The following is a 15,438-nucleotide window of genomic DNA, read 5'->3' as shown; positions in this document are numbered from 1 at the left end:
CGACTCCCTTGTGCACGCTGCCAAACAGTGGCTCCAACAGGTCGGTCCAGAATTTTACCGTGGGCATATACAGGCGCTGGTTCCAAGATGGCGTAAGGCAGTTGAGAGGGATGGAAATTATGTGGAGAAATGAAAATATTGTTCGTAAAGGATTTATCTACACACTGTAAAACTTTCGAACATGTAGAATAAAAGGTGGATTTTTAAAAAAATAGCGTGCATTTCTTTTGGAGTGACCCTGGTAGAACAAGTTTTGTTTCTAGTTGTTGTAATGCCTGCGTCGGGGAAATACCTGCTACAACAATCTGTTAAAGAGTGCTTGTGATGCTGAGTTCTGCTGCTGCTGAATGTGCGTTTCAGGTAAATAATATCGCTGGAAAGTTACTGCTGCAGCAGGCAGAGATCAGGCGAGCATCCTCAGAGAACCAGAGTTCAATCTGGTCTGGTGCTCGACGGCGCGACGATAAGACACGCCACGCCTTCCACGGAGTCTCGAGAGTGGCGGAAGAACTTTTGCGGAAACTCTTTCCTTTTCGGCGGTGCTTTTGCCGCGACTTCCTTCCGTTTTCTTCCCTAAGCAACACAATATGGGTCGTTATGCTGCGAGTCTTAAGAACGGTCGCGGAGGAAAAACTTGTTCCATAAATTATTTCCGTGAGCGAAGTCTAGAAGCTAAAAGCGTAAAGGGGAGGAGATGTTCCACTCGAATATCTCAGAAGGCTGAATTGTGTTACCGGTCAGGGCGTTGTGTACAGGATGTAACAAAAGGAGCTCTCCAAATTCTCAGGAAATATTCCTCACACGTAGGTAGAGGAACTAAATGTGTTATGTAGACATGGGTCCGGAAACTCTTTATTTCCATTTTATACGTGAGTTTCTACCTCTCATTAGTAATGGTAAATACAAAACACGTTGTAAGAGGTGCATGACTAAGGAATTTATTGCTAGCGTATTCGAGCAGATATAATTTCGATAGATTGCTCACGCGCTGCCTGTGATATGTAAGCTATAAGAGAATCTCAGACCAGAGAGCAGTGTTGGCTGCAGTAAGAGCAGTGTCTGTAGCAGTAGCAGTAAGTAGTAGCTAGCCGTCGGGTGTATAGAGTTCGCAGGACCGGTAATGGGGAGCGATGGCGGTGCCTGAGCGATGTAGTACAAGGTGAAAGCAGCCGCCCGCATTTGTAGTTTGTCACAACAAAATTTGTATTATTGTTACAACAAGTCCCTTGCAAATGTTTTTAAAAATCTTTCAATAATAATCTTTTTTATACGATTAACTTCTTTGACAATCATTCATTTGAATTTAAAGAATTTACTAATTTCTGCAATCCATTGTCATCCCAATTATCGTAAAGAATAATCAGTTGTTTCTTTTTAAACATGACAAATCTAGCGGCCAGCATTGCACTGGGCTGTGCCAGAAAAATTTCTTATAGGAGCAGATATACAGAGTGTTACAAAAAGGTACGGCCAGACTTTCAGGAAACATTCCTCACACACAAATAAAGAAAAGATGTTATGTGGACATGTGTCCGGAAACGCTTAATTTCCATGTTAGAGCTCATTTTAGTTTCGTCAGTATGTACTGTACTTCCTCGATTCACCGCCAGTTTTCCCAATTGAAGGAAGGTAATGTTGACTTCGGTGCTTGTGTTGACATGCGACTCATTGCTGTACAGTACTAGCATCAAGTACATCAGTACGTAGCATCAACAGGTCAGTGTTCATCACGAACGTGGTTTTGCAGTCAGTGCAAATGCGGAGTTGGCAGATACCCATTTGGTGTATGGATTAGCCGTGGCGCGGTACGTTTGTATCGAGACAGATTTCCAGAACGAAGGTGTCCCGACAGGAAGACGTTCGAAGCAATTGATCGGCGTCTTAGGGAGCACGGAACATTCCAGCCTATGACTCGCGACTGGGGAAGACCTAGGACGACGAGGACACCTGCAATGGACGAGGCAATTCTTCGTGCTGTTGACGAAGACCCTAATGTCAGCGTCAGAGAAGTTGCTGCTGTACAAGGTAACGTTGACCACGTCACTGTATGGAGAGTGCTACGGGAGAACCAGTTGTTTCCGTACCGTGTACAGCGTGTGCAGGCACTATCAGCAGCTAATTGGCCTCCACGGGTACACTTCTGCGAATGGTTCATCCAACAATGTGTCAATCCTCATTTCAGTGCAAATGTTCTCTTTACGGATGAGGCTTCATATCAACGTGATCAAATTGTAAATTTTCACAATCAACATGTGTGGGCTGACGAGAATCCGCACGCAATTGCGCAATCACGTCATCAACACAGATTTTCTGTGAACGTTTGGGCAGGCATTGTTGGTGATGTCTTGATTGGGCCCCATGTTCTTCCACCTACGCTCAATGGAGCACGTTATCACGATTTCATACGGGATACTCTACCTGTGCTGCTAGAACATGTGCCTTTACAAGTACGACACAACGTGTGGTTCATGCACGATAGAGCTCCTGCACATTTCAGTCGAAGTGTTCGTACGCTTCTCAACAACAGATTCGGTGACCAATGGATTGGTAGAGGTGGACCAATTCTATGGCCTCCACACTCTCCTGACCTCAACCCTCTTGACTTTCATTTATGGGGGTATTTCAAAGCTCTTGTCTACGCAACCCAGGTACCAAATGTAGAGACTCTTCGTGCTCGTATTGTGGACGGCTGTGATACAATACGCCATTCTCCAGGGTTGCATCAGCGCATCAGGGATTCCTTGCGACGGAGAGTGGATGCATGTATCCTCGCTAACGGACGACATTTTGAACATTTCCTGTAAAAAAGTGTTTGAAGTCACGCTGGTACGTTGTGTTGCCGTGTGTTTCCATTTCATGATTAATGTGATTTGAAGAGAAGTAATAAAATGGTCTCTAAGATGGAAAGTAAGCGTTCCGGACACATGTCCACATAACATATTTTCTTTCTCTGTGTGTGAGGAATGTTTCCTGAAAATTTGGCCGTACCTTTTTGTAACACCCTGTATACGCGTTATCCGGCGATTTCATTGAGGTAAGAATTTTCCATTTATTCAGAATGATCTTTCAGGTCCATGACGCAGCACTGCTGACGTCCAAAGTTTACCAGTTTAAATTCACAGTCAGTTATAAAAGGTTATAAGTGAGCCACAGTTTTATTTAGTCACATTTTTATTGCAAGGTTACGGAATAATAAATCGTTGGGACGTTACACTGAATGTGAATGCTATACATATTTTTTCTGTTGGGAGGTTACAACGTTCAAAATGTTTTGCACAGTCGTCTCCAATTTTTTTTTTTTTTTTTTTTTTTTTTTTTTTTTTTTTTTTTTTTTGCAGGAGGAGAACAGAATTTTTGGTGAACATACTTGGAATATTTAGCTATAAGTTGGTGTATAAAAGCATTTTCTTTTATAGACAGGTGAGCCATAATGGACCTTGAAGTAGATGTCAGGTTGCGACAACGGTCGGTGATGGAGTTCCTCTTTAAGACCGGCGATGACTCTGCCACATCGATTCAGAGGAAGTTTCTCCCTGTTTATGGGGAGGACACAGTGGATCTCAGCACTATCCAGCGGTGGTTGCACAGGTGATTTGTCTCTACAGGACAATCCACAATAAGGTAGACCATCGACGGCTGAATAACGAGACCATTGATTAAATGACCCAAAATGACGGATGTGTGACAACACCACAGCTTGCTGAAAAAGCTCGTTTGTCATTGGGTTGTGTGGTATCACTGCTAAAGTCACAAGAGTACAAAAAAATCATTGGACGTTTGGTGCCTACATTATTGACAAGAGAAATGAAAAGGATGAGGAAGAATGTGTGCGAGGGTCTAATGAAGACCTTTACTGAAGAGTGGAAACAGTATTTTGATGGCGTCATTACCCAGGATGACACTTTTTTTTTTTTTTTTTTTACAAAAAATAGAAACACCTACAGCCTTTCTTATGATTTGATTTTATTTTGTCGCTACCAGTTTCGACACTTCATTCGGTCATCTTCAGGCTGTTTTGATGCGGTACAGGTGGATACGATCTCCATGCATAGCCCATCAGTTGCCAGCCTTACGGGATTCGCAGATAATCTGAAACTCACGTGTCAGCACTCTAACCATCAACCAACTTAGTTGGCTGGCAACTGATGGGTTATGCATGGGGATCGTATCCACCTGTACCGCATCCAAACAGCCTGAAGATGAAGCAATGAAGCGTCGAAACTGGTAGCGACAAAATAAAATAAAATCGTAAGGACGGCTGCAAGTGTTTTTATTTTTTGTCAAGATAGTAAACGGCCGTCGTCCCAAAGACGTCCTGCTAAAAGGATGGACATAAAAAAGAATGGTTATTTTTTTCCAAACCTGAAAGCAAACCCCAATCCATGGATTGGCGTCATCCGGGTTTCCCTCGGAAGAAGAAACCAAGACTTTCACGAACAGCAAGCCGAAAGGTGATGGCTTCCTTCTTCAGGGATCAGTGTGGTGTCATTTACATTGACTTTTCGAAACCTGGCTCCACAATTAACCGGCACCCTTACTGTTTGTCACTGGACAAGCTGCGACGTGCCATCAAGACCCACAGACCACAGCTTCAGGGTCAGCTCATTAGACTACACCATGATGATGCCAAACCCCATACAGCCCTTATGACGCAGGAGAAAATCAGGAAAATGGGTTGGAAAATTGTTCCTCGCCCTCCCTTCAATCCGGACTTGCCTCCGTCTGATTTTTACATCTTCCGTCGTCTGAAGGCCCACCTGCGCGGTGAAACATTTGATAGTGAGGAAGACCTTATTGCCGCGCGGAGTGGCCGAGCGGTTTGAGGCGCCATGTCACGGATTGCGAGGCCCCTCCCGCCAGAGGTTCGAGTCCTCCCTCGAGCATGGGTGTGTGTGTCTTGTTCTTAGCATAAGTTAGTTGTATAAATCTAGGGACTCATGACCTCAGCAGTTTGGTCCCTTAGGAATTCACACAGATTTGAACATCTGAAAGAGCTTATGGTCTGTGTCAAGCGATGGTGTAAAAGTCAATCCCCAGAAACAAGCGTTCAGTTCATAGTGCTGTGGAATGTGGGGAAAAAACCGCAAATTGGCATTCATAAGAAGAAGAGCAACACCAAAAATGCAACAGGAGCGTAATATGTAAGAAATTGTCCACGCAACCCGCCACTGATGATGCCTTGCAGAAAAAAAAGGCGAAACGCATATGGCACTAAAATTGTGTTTTATTCAGTTGCTGTCAGACGGTCCATAAGTAAAAATTATCAATATACCGCAATCCCCAGAATTTTACCAAAGTGCATTTACGTCATGGAAAAAACCTCGGGTCACATGCGTCACAGCTGATTGAAGCTACATTGAGTAGGCTCACTGTATAGATAAATGTGCCAAGTACGTTCACAAAAAATTTCATTCTCCTCCTGCAAAAAATAAAAAAATTAGAAACGACTGTGCAAAACTTTTTGAACGCCCTTTGTACAAAAAAATCCTGTCAGCACCATATTAAGCACTTCCCCAAATGAAGTGCTCAAGATTCCCTTCTTTAGCAAGGATACATGCATCAACCAATCGTCGCACTGAGTTGTCAAAAAAAAAGTAAAGGGGATTTTTGTTTTTCTTAAAGAATCTTTAGTTGTCGTTCAACGTCAACTTTGTCACCTTCTATGTAATTCGCTTCGGATATACCACACTTGTGCCAGCGTTTTATCCAATCACTCCTGGAACCCACTTTCCGTTATCGTGTTCAGATTCTTCAGCGATTCTGTTTTTATGTCATCAGTGGTGGCAAAACGACTTCCCCTCGTGGTTGTCTTCTGCCTCGGGAATAGAAAGAAGTCGCAGGGGGCCGTGTGTGCTGAAAACGGTCGCTGAGGTAACGTAAATTATGTTTTTCTTTTGCCAAAAAATCACACACAGGCATTGAGGTGTCAGCGGGTCCTTTGTTCTGATGCAATTTCCAGGAATGGTTTTGCCACAATTCTGGTCGTTTTCTTCGGATTGCTTCAAGATAACTGTGCATAGCTTCCAGGGAGTAATACTTATCGACCGTAAGACCATAAAGCGGGAACTCGTGATGCACTGACCCACTGCACTGGAAGAAAACAGTGAGGGAAACCTTCACATGTGATCGAACTTTACAACACCCTCAGTGGCTTTGTGGCGAGAAGGAAGTACTTCTCTGGGCGGTCTCACTAACCTGGTGTCTTGCTGCTTTGGTAAGTCCCTCGTAGCACAGTGTAGTAGAGCTCAGTCGCCAGGTTCCACGCAGGTGGTGATCCTGCTGGAGTGTTTAGGGATGCCAGTTCTTAATTGTGAACAACGTTTGTACTATACTTGTTTTAATACAGAAATTGCTTTGTCACACACGTCACAGAATCAGAGTTTGCAATATGGCGGCTCTGGGCTACGCCCTTATATTCGACCCTTTACAACACATTAACATTAACAGAAGAATGCTGAAGATTAGATGGGTAGATCACTTACCTAATGAGGAGGTACTGAACAGAATTGAGGAGAAGAGGAGTTTGTGGTACAATTTGACTAGAAGAAGGGATCGGTTGGTAGGACATGTTCTGAGGCATCAAGGGATCACCAATTTAGTATTAGAGGGAGACCAAGAGATGAATACACTAAGCAGATTCAGAAGGATGCTGAAGTAGGTACTGGGAGATGAAGAAGCTTGCACAGGATAGAGAAGCATGGGGAGCTGCATCAAACCAGTCTCAGGACTGAAGACCACAACAACAACAACAGTTTTCTGGCTTTACATAATGATAGACTCTGCCCACGACACGTGGCGTTCTGATAACTTATAACTTCACTTTATATCTAGTTTAACAGCTGAGATATGCATTCGCGACCGTTCTTTCAGAGCCGCCCCGGTTTCTCGACCCTGCGTTTAGACTGGCTCCTCGCGACTATCTCGCCCTGTCTTCCCGAAGGACAAGAGAGACCACCCCTTTCTCCTTCAGCCAATAAGGACACTTCTCTCGTTTCCTATATATATATATATATATATATATATATATATATATATATATATATATATATATATATATATATATATATATTCCTGGAAATGGAAAAAAGAACACATTGACACTGGTGTGTCAGACCCACCATACTTGCTCCGGACACTGCGAGAGGGCTGTACAAGCAATGATCACACGCACGGCACAGCGGACACACCAGGAACCGCGGTGTTGGCCGTCGAATGGCGCTAGCTGCGCAGCATTTGTGCACCGCCGCCGTCAGTGTCAGCCAGTTTTCCGTGGCATACGGAGCTCCATCGCAGTCTTTAACACTGGTAGCATGCCGCGACAGCGTGGACGTGAACCGTATGTGCAGTTGACGGACTTTGAGCGAGGGCGTATAGTGGGCATGCGGGAGGCCGGGTGGACGTACCGCAGAATTGCTCAACACGTGGGGTGTGAGGTCTCCACAGTACATCGATGTTGTCGCCAGTGGTCGGCGGAAGGTGCACGTGTCCGTCGACCTGGGACCGGACCGCAGCGACGCACGGATGCACGCCAAGACCGTAGGATCCTACGCAGTGCCGTAGGGGACCGCACCGCCACTTCCCAGCAAATTAGGGACACTGCTGCTCCTGGGGTATCGGCGAGGACCATTCGCAACCGTCTCCATGTGCTGGGCTACGGTCCCGCACACCGTTAGGCCGTCTTCCGCTCACGCCCCAACATCGTGCAGCCCGCCTCCAGTGGTGTCGCGACAGGCGTGAATGGAGGGACGAATGGAGACGTGTCGTCTTCAGCGATGAGAGTCGCTTCTGCCTTGGTGCCAATGATGGTCGTATGCGTGTTTGGCGCCGTGCAGGTGAGCGCCACAATCAGGACTGCATACGACCGAGGCACACAGGGCCAACACCCGGCATCATGGTGTGGGGAGCGATCTCCTACACTGGCCGTACACCACTGGTGATCGTCGAGGAGACACTGAATAGTGCACGGTACATCCAAACCGTCATCGAACCCATCGTTCTACCATTCCTAGACCGGCAAGGGAACTTGCTGTTCCAACAGGACAATGCACGTCCGCATGTATCCCGTGCCACCCAACGTGCTCTAGAAGGTGTAAGTCAACTACCCTGGCCAGCAAGATCTCCGGATCTGTCCCCCATTGAGCATGTTTGGGACTGGATGAAGCATCGTCTCACGCGGTCTGCACGTCCAGCACGAACGCTGGTCCAACTGAGGCGCCAGGTGGAAATGGCATGGCAAACCGTTCCACAGGACTACATCCAGCATCTCTACGATGGTCTCCATGGGAGAATAGCAGCCTGCATTGCTGCGAAAGGTGGATATACATTGTACTAGTGCCGACATTGTGCATGCTCTGTTGCCTGTGTCTATGTGCCTGTGGTTCTGTCAGTGTGATCATGTGATGTATCTGACCCCAGGAATGTGTCAATAAAGTTTCCCCTTCCTGGGACAATGAATTCACGGTGTTCTTATTTCAATTTCCAGGAGTGTATATATATACGAGGGCTATCCACAAAGTACATTACGTTTTGGAATTAAAAATAAATAAAGGATTGGAAATTTTTTTATTATGTACAGATGAAATCCACACTTAAATACTACTTTTCTACATAGTTGCCATTTAAATTAAGGCACTTATCGTAGCGATGGACGAGCTTGGAAATTCCTTCGTCGTAAAATTCGGCCGCCTGCGCCTTCAACCACGTGGTTACCTCTTCTTTTGGGACAGAAAAGGTGTGATTTTTGTGGATTTCCTGGAAAGATGCACTACAATAAACTCTCAAAGGTATTGCCAAACTCTGCACAACCTCAGAGGAGCAATACAAAACAAGCGCAGGGGAAAGTTGGGCTCAAAGATCTTGCTGATTCACGACAACGCCAGGGCCCACACGGCAAATGCCACTCGTGAATTTCTCGAATCCTTTAAGTGGGAGTTGTTTCCTCATCCGCCGTACAGTCCCGACCTGGCACCGAGCGACTTCCACTTACTCCCAGCAATGAAGAAGTGGTTGGCTATGCAGCGTTTTGATGACGACGCACAGCTTCAAGAAGAGGTAACCACGTGGTTGAAGGCGCAGGCGGCCGGATTTTACGACGAAGGAATTTCCAAGCTCGTCCATCGCTACGATAAGTGCCTTAATTTAAATGGCAACTATGTAGAAAAGTAGTATTTAAGTGTGGCTTTCATCTGTACATAATTAAAAAAATTTCCAATACTTTATTTATTTTTAATTCCAAAACGTAATGTACTTTGTGGATAGCCCTCGTATATATATATATATATATATATATATATATATATATATATATATATATATATATATCCAAACCTTCAGCCAATAGGCATTCAGATCGCTGTTGCTAGGCGGATCTGACGTCACGTTTTCGGACATTGTGACGGAAGTTTGTCTCGGAACACTGTCTCACTTTGTAAGATCCTACTCCCGAATAGTCGGATCCTGTCCCTACTGAGGTTGCACAACATTTCCTCTCATCATTTCATGACTAATGCTCCTTGATGATGATTAATTGTTACATGTACATGTAGCCTGACTGCTACTGAGCATTCCCGATCGCATAAATATGCAGAATACTTGGCTTAAACACGTGAAGGGCAGGCACATATGCATTACAACTTGTCGAATTCTTCTCGGTCTTTGCTCTTCAGGCAGTTTCCATTGGGACGGCTGGGGCTTCGTTTCAATGTCGTACCCGTACACCCATGTTTTGTCACCTGTTGTAACCTTCTTCGGAAACTTCCAAATCGTTGCCGATGTCATTCTACAACTCCTGAGCGATGTGTCCGCGACGTCGTTTTCGGTCGACATTTAACCAACAGCAACCTCTCTGAGGCAGTTCAGGCTATTTTACGGGTACTGCTTTTTTTACTTCTGCCGCAATGTCGTCAGTAAATGATGTGCTAGGACGTCGAGGGCGACCGTCTTCAACGTCTTCTCGACCCTCACTGAGCGTCTATACCGCTCGTAAAATTGTCTTACTCATAAAACATTCGCCAAAAGCCACAGTCAACATTTCGAATGCGGTGCACCGCTGTATTCCATTTTTCAAGCAAAAATTTAATGCAAATTTTTGGGTCCATGCTTTTCGAAATTAAAAATTATCCGAGCACTCGATTACACGTATAACTTTTCCGACAGTCAACAATAAATTACTTATTCCCAAGAGCTGAAAATACAAAAATACGTTACAAACATGTGTACCAAGAAGATAAATAAGAAGTTTTGAAAACTGGATGTATAACGCCCGCGGGTTGTTTCATAGCCTTCCACAACACGGTCACGAAGACTCCGTACATCTTGTATCGGGGTTGCGTATACAAGAGCTTTCAAATGCACACACAAATATATGGCTCAAATGGCTCTGACAAGGGAACCGCCCCATCGCACCCCCCTCAGATTTAGTTATACACTCCTGGAAATTGAAATAAGAACACCGTGAATTCATTGTCCCAGGAAGGGGAAACTTTATTGACACATTCCTGGGGTCAGATACATCATATGATCACACTGACAGATCCACAGGCACATAGACACAGGCAACAGAGCATGCACAATGTCGGCACTAGTACAGTGTATATCCACCTTTCGCAGCAATGCAGGCTGCTATTCTCCCATGGAGACGATCGTAGAGATGCTGGATGTAGTCCTGTGGAACGGCTTGCCATGCCATTTCCACCTGGCGCCTCAGTTGGAAGAGCGTTCATGCTGGACGTGCAGACCGCGTGAGACGACGCTTCATCCAGTCCCAAACATGCTCAATGGGGGACAGATCCGGAGATCTTGCTGGCCAGGGTAGTTGACTTACACCTTCTAGAACACGTTGGGTGGCACGGGATACATGCGGACGTGCATTGTCCTGTTGGAAGAGCAAGTTCCCTTGCCGGTCTAGGAATGGTAGAACGATGGGTTCGATGACGGTTTGGATGTACCGTGCACTATTCAGTGTCCCCTCGACGATCACCAGTGGTGTACGGCCAGTGTAGGAGATCGCTCCCCACACCATGATGTCGGGTGTTGGCCCTGTCTGCCTCGGTCGTATGCAGTCCTGATTGTGGCGCTCACCTGCACGGCGCCAAACACGCATACGACCATCATTGGCACCAAGGCAGAAGCGACTCTCATCGCTGAAGACGACACGTCTCCATTCGTCCCTCCATTCACGCCTGTCGCGACACCACTGGAGGCGGGCTGCACGATGTTGGGGCGTGAGCGGAAGACGGCCTAACGGTGTGCGGGACCGTAGCCCAGCTTCATGGAGACGGTTGCAAATGGTCCTCGCCGATACCCCAGGAGCAACAGTGTCCCTAATTTGCTGGGAAGTGGCGGTGCGGTCCCCTACGGCACTGCGTAGGATCCTACGGTCTTGGCGTGCATCCGTGCGTCGCTGCGGTCCGGTCCCAGGTCGACGGGCACGTGCACCTTCCGCCGACCACTGGCGACAACATCGATGTACTGTGGAGATCTCACGCCCCACGTGTTGAGCAATTCGGCGGTACGTCCACCCGGCCTCCCGCATGCCCACTATACGCCCTCGCTCAAAGTCCGTCAACTGCACATACGGTTCACGTCCACGCTGTCGCGGCATGTTACCAGTGTTAACGACTGCGATGGAGCTCCGTGTGCCACGGCAAACTGGCTGACACTGACGGCGGCGGTGCACAAATGCTGCGCAGCTAGCGCCATTCGATGGCCAACACCGCGGTTCCTGGTGTGTCCGCTGTGCCGTGCGTGTGATCATTGCTTGTACAGCCCTCTCGCAGTGTCCGGAGCAAGTATGGTGGGTCTGACACACCGGTGTCAATGTGTTCTTTTTTCCATTTCCAGGAGTGTATATGATAAACGGGTATTCATTGCACAAATATATTATACTAGAACTGACATGTGATTACATTTTCACGCAGTTTGGGTGCATAGATCCTTAGAAATCAGTACCCAGAATAACCACCTCTGGCGGTCATAACGGCCTTGATACGCCTGGGCATTGAGCTTGGATGGCGTGTACAGGTACAGCTGACTATGCAGCTTCAACACGATACCCCATTTCATCAAGAGTAGTGACTGGCGTATTGTGACGTGCCAGTTGCTCTGCCACCATTGACCAGACGTTTTCAGTTGGTGAGAGACCTGGAGAATGTGCTGGCCAGGTCAGTAGTCGAACATTTTCTGTATCCAGAAAGGCCCGTACAGTTCCTGCAACATGCGCTCGTGCATTATCCTGCTGAAATGTAGGGTTTCGCAGGGATCGATTGAAGAGTAGAGCCACGGATCGTAACACATCTAAAATGTAACGTCCACTGTTCAAATTGCCGTCAGTGTGAGCAAGAGGTGACCGAGACGTGTTGTAAGTAGGCTGTTTAGGTTTTTTATTGGTAACGCCACGTAGCGCTCTGTATGATAATCACTGGCTGTGCTGTGTGCAGTCTGTGGCTAGTTTTCATTGTTGTCTGCCATTGTAGTGTTGGGCAGCTGGATGTGAACAGCGCATAGTGTTGCGCAGTTGGAGGTCAGCCGCCAGCAATAGTGGATGTGGGGAGAGAGATGGTGGAGTTTTGAAATTTGTAAGACTGGATGTTGCATGGGGGCTTAATTAAATATGATTGAAAATATTTTTAGTTTTTCGTAGCTGTATGTCCGATTACGCTGTGTCTCGTAAACGGTTGGCCCTGACTAGTATTATTACGCTATCTGACTGCAAAGAACAACAACAAAGAATGAAATGAAAATTTTCGTAAACACACTTAATTAATTAAGTCCCCAGCAACTATAAAAACCTACTAAACCAAAGCACAACTGTTCTGTATGTGGGAGTGTGGCTCAACGTACATCTGGCACGGTTCTTCTTGAACAAGACAAGAATTTTTAAATACCAATTATACTGACGTGATAAAAGAAAATCAGAAATACCATAATTGCTCAAGGAAAGTAGAATTACACTCTAATACAAGAACACACGCCAGATGCTTTGTTGACTGAACCTGTAATGACGCATTATTTAGGACACTAAAATAAAAACAAACTGAGTTAATTACCTCATTTATATTGATGAAAATCATTCTAATCCTTACATTATATCTCAACCAGAACTCTCCAATATCACATCTCAGCAAGCACTGCCTAAAAGCACATCTCAACAAACACTCTCTGCTACAACATCTCAGCACAGACTACTCCGAGTCCTCGACAGGCACTGACTAGTACGAGTTCTTAACAAGCACTGACTGCTACGAGTTCTCAACAGGCACTGACTTCTACGAGCTCTCGACAAGCACAGTGTAGGCGGCTTAATAATACTCTTTGGCGCAATCTCTGGCGCAGTGGCTCAGTGTAGCAACCTTTCATATGCCCCTCCTCCACAGGCCAGAATTTGATGGTATTTTTGCCAGCATTGGTGGTGAAAATACCACCAAATTCGTTCACAAAAATACAGACAAAAATAAAAGATAATATTAATACCTAAATATCACATAATTAGTAAAAATTTTGGCTTTGCACTGACCTTTCAATAACCTAATATATAAAATACAGTAGGCAATACAAATTCTTTTCATACATGTGGCTTTACATAATAGTTTACACAATACACAAAAAATCAGTTTATACAAATGTTCACATAAAATACTTTTAATTATTCAAAAAAAAAAAAACAAATAGTTGATAATTCCAGCCCAGCAATGGTCAACAGGTGCAAACACCAACAAGTGACATCATTTTAGTAGAAGCAGTTCCATCAGTTGCACCCAGCAATGTTGAGCAGGTGCAGACAGCAACAAGTGACATCATTTCAGTAGAAGCAGTTCCATTAGTGGCACCCAGCAATGTTGAGTAGGTGCAGACACCAACAAGTGACATCATTTCAGTAGTAGCAGTCCATCAGTTGCACCCAGCAATGTTGAGCAGGTGCAGACAGCAACAAGTGACTTCATTTCAGTAGAAACAGTTCTAACACTGGCACCCAGCAATGTTGAGTAGGTGCAGACACCGGCAAGTGACATCATTTCCATAGAAGTAGCTTCATCTGTGCACCCAGTAATGTTGAGCAGGTGCAGACAGCAACAAGTGACATTATTTCAGTAGAATCAGTTCCATTAGTGGCACTCAGCAATGCTGAATAGGTCCAGAGAGCAGTCCATAATATTCACTATCGCTGATCACACAGTTCATCAGCAGAAATTAATCATTCCTAAGTGTCACACATTATGTTGAAAAAGTGCAGATAACAGTTCATAATAATTACCATCACTAATCAGACAGTTCAGGCATGAACAATAATTTGAATGCACATACAAATGCTTTTACACTAAACATACAAATCATAACAAACACTCAAATGATATCAGATAATTGTCATATTAACTATTACAAATACTCAAATATCAGTAAACCTATAATATTTATGGGTGTCAGTGCAAGCCACAACAAACAAATAAAATAATATTTACGAGATAGGTGGGTAGGATTAGGAAAGGAAAACACACAAAACACACTCATTCATTTTTCATCCACATTAAGTACTACTGTGTAATTGAATGGTGTTAACTGTGTAAATGTAATTCTGTCAAAATCTGATGTTCATCATGTGTATCAAGTAGTAGTGGCAGCAATGTATAACAGTCAATAATAGTTAGGTCAACGTCATAGTCATCATGTCAAGACCAATGTTTGCCAAGCCAGATCAATTGTACTGTTGTTGAACAACTGTCAGTGAGCCAAGATATGCAAATACTTCCTATCTTCAAAAAAAAGTATATACTGCTTAGTGATTTAACAAAGTGTGTATAGACTATCTTCCTTCTACTTTAGTGTTCTAGTCTGCTATCTTCATCCTCCTTGTTCCATAAGACCAACAAAAAAAATATGCATCTCACTTACTTTACCTCTTATCCACCAAAACTCCAATAATCATCAACTTCACACAATCTCAATAATACCTCAATAATACCTCTTCAATACGTCGATACATATAAACCTTATTGCCAATATGTGCTCCTCACTTACTTTACCTCTTATCCACCGAAACTCCAATAATCATCAACTTCACACAATCTCAATAATACCTCTTAATGCGTCGATACATATAAACCTTATTACCAATATCATCTCACTTCCAACACAACTCTTTCCTCTAGTCAGTCTCCTCGAACAAGTACAGATAAAATCCTAATGCAAAACTCATCATCCCATACAATCCGAAGACACATCGTCAACACACAACCTCTGTGTAATCCATCTGAGCCAAATCTTCTACTCATTATGAATTATAAACAAAAGAAATGCATACATGACCTCTAACAGACTTAGTTCGAATAACTCTCAGTAATTAAGTACGATTACGGAGTGTGAATAATCATAATATTTCACAGTGTGTACACCACTTCAAGAATTATGGCAAACAGAAGCAAACATGTGGAGTATTCCTTGTGT

Source organism: Schistocerca serialis, chromosome 12, assembly GCF_023864345.2.
Source record: "Schistocerca serialis cubense isolate TAMUIC-IGC-003099 chromosome 12, iqSchSeri2.2, whole genome shotgun sequence".
In the NCBI taxonomy this organism is placed as follows: Eukaryota; Metazoa; Arthropoda; class Insecta; order Orthoptera; family Acrididae; genus Schistocerca; species Schistocerca serialis.
This window is presented reverse-complemented; position numbering follows the sequence as displayed.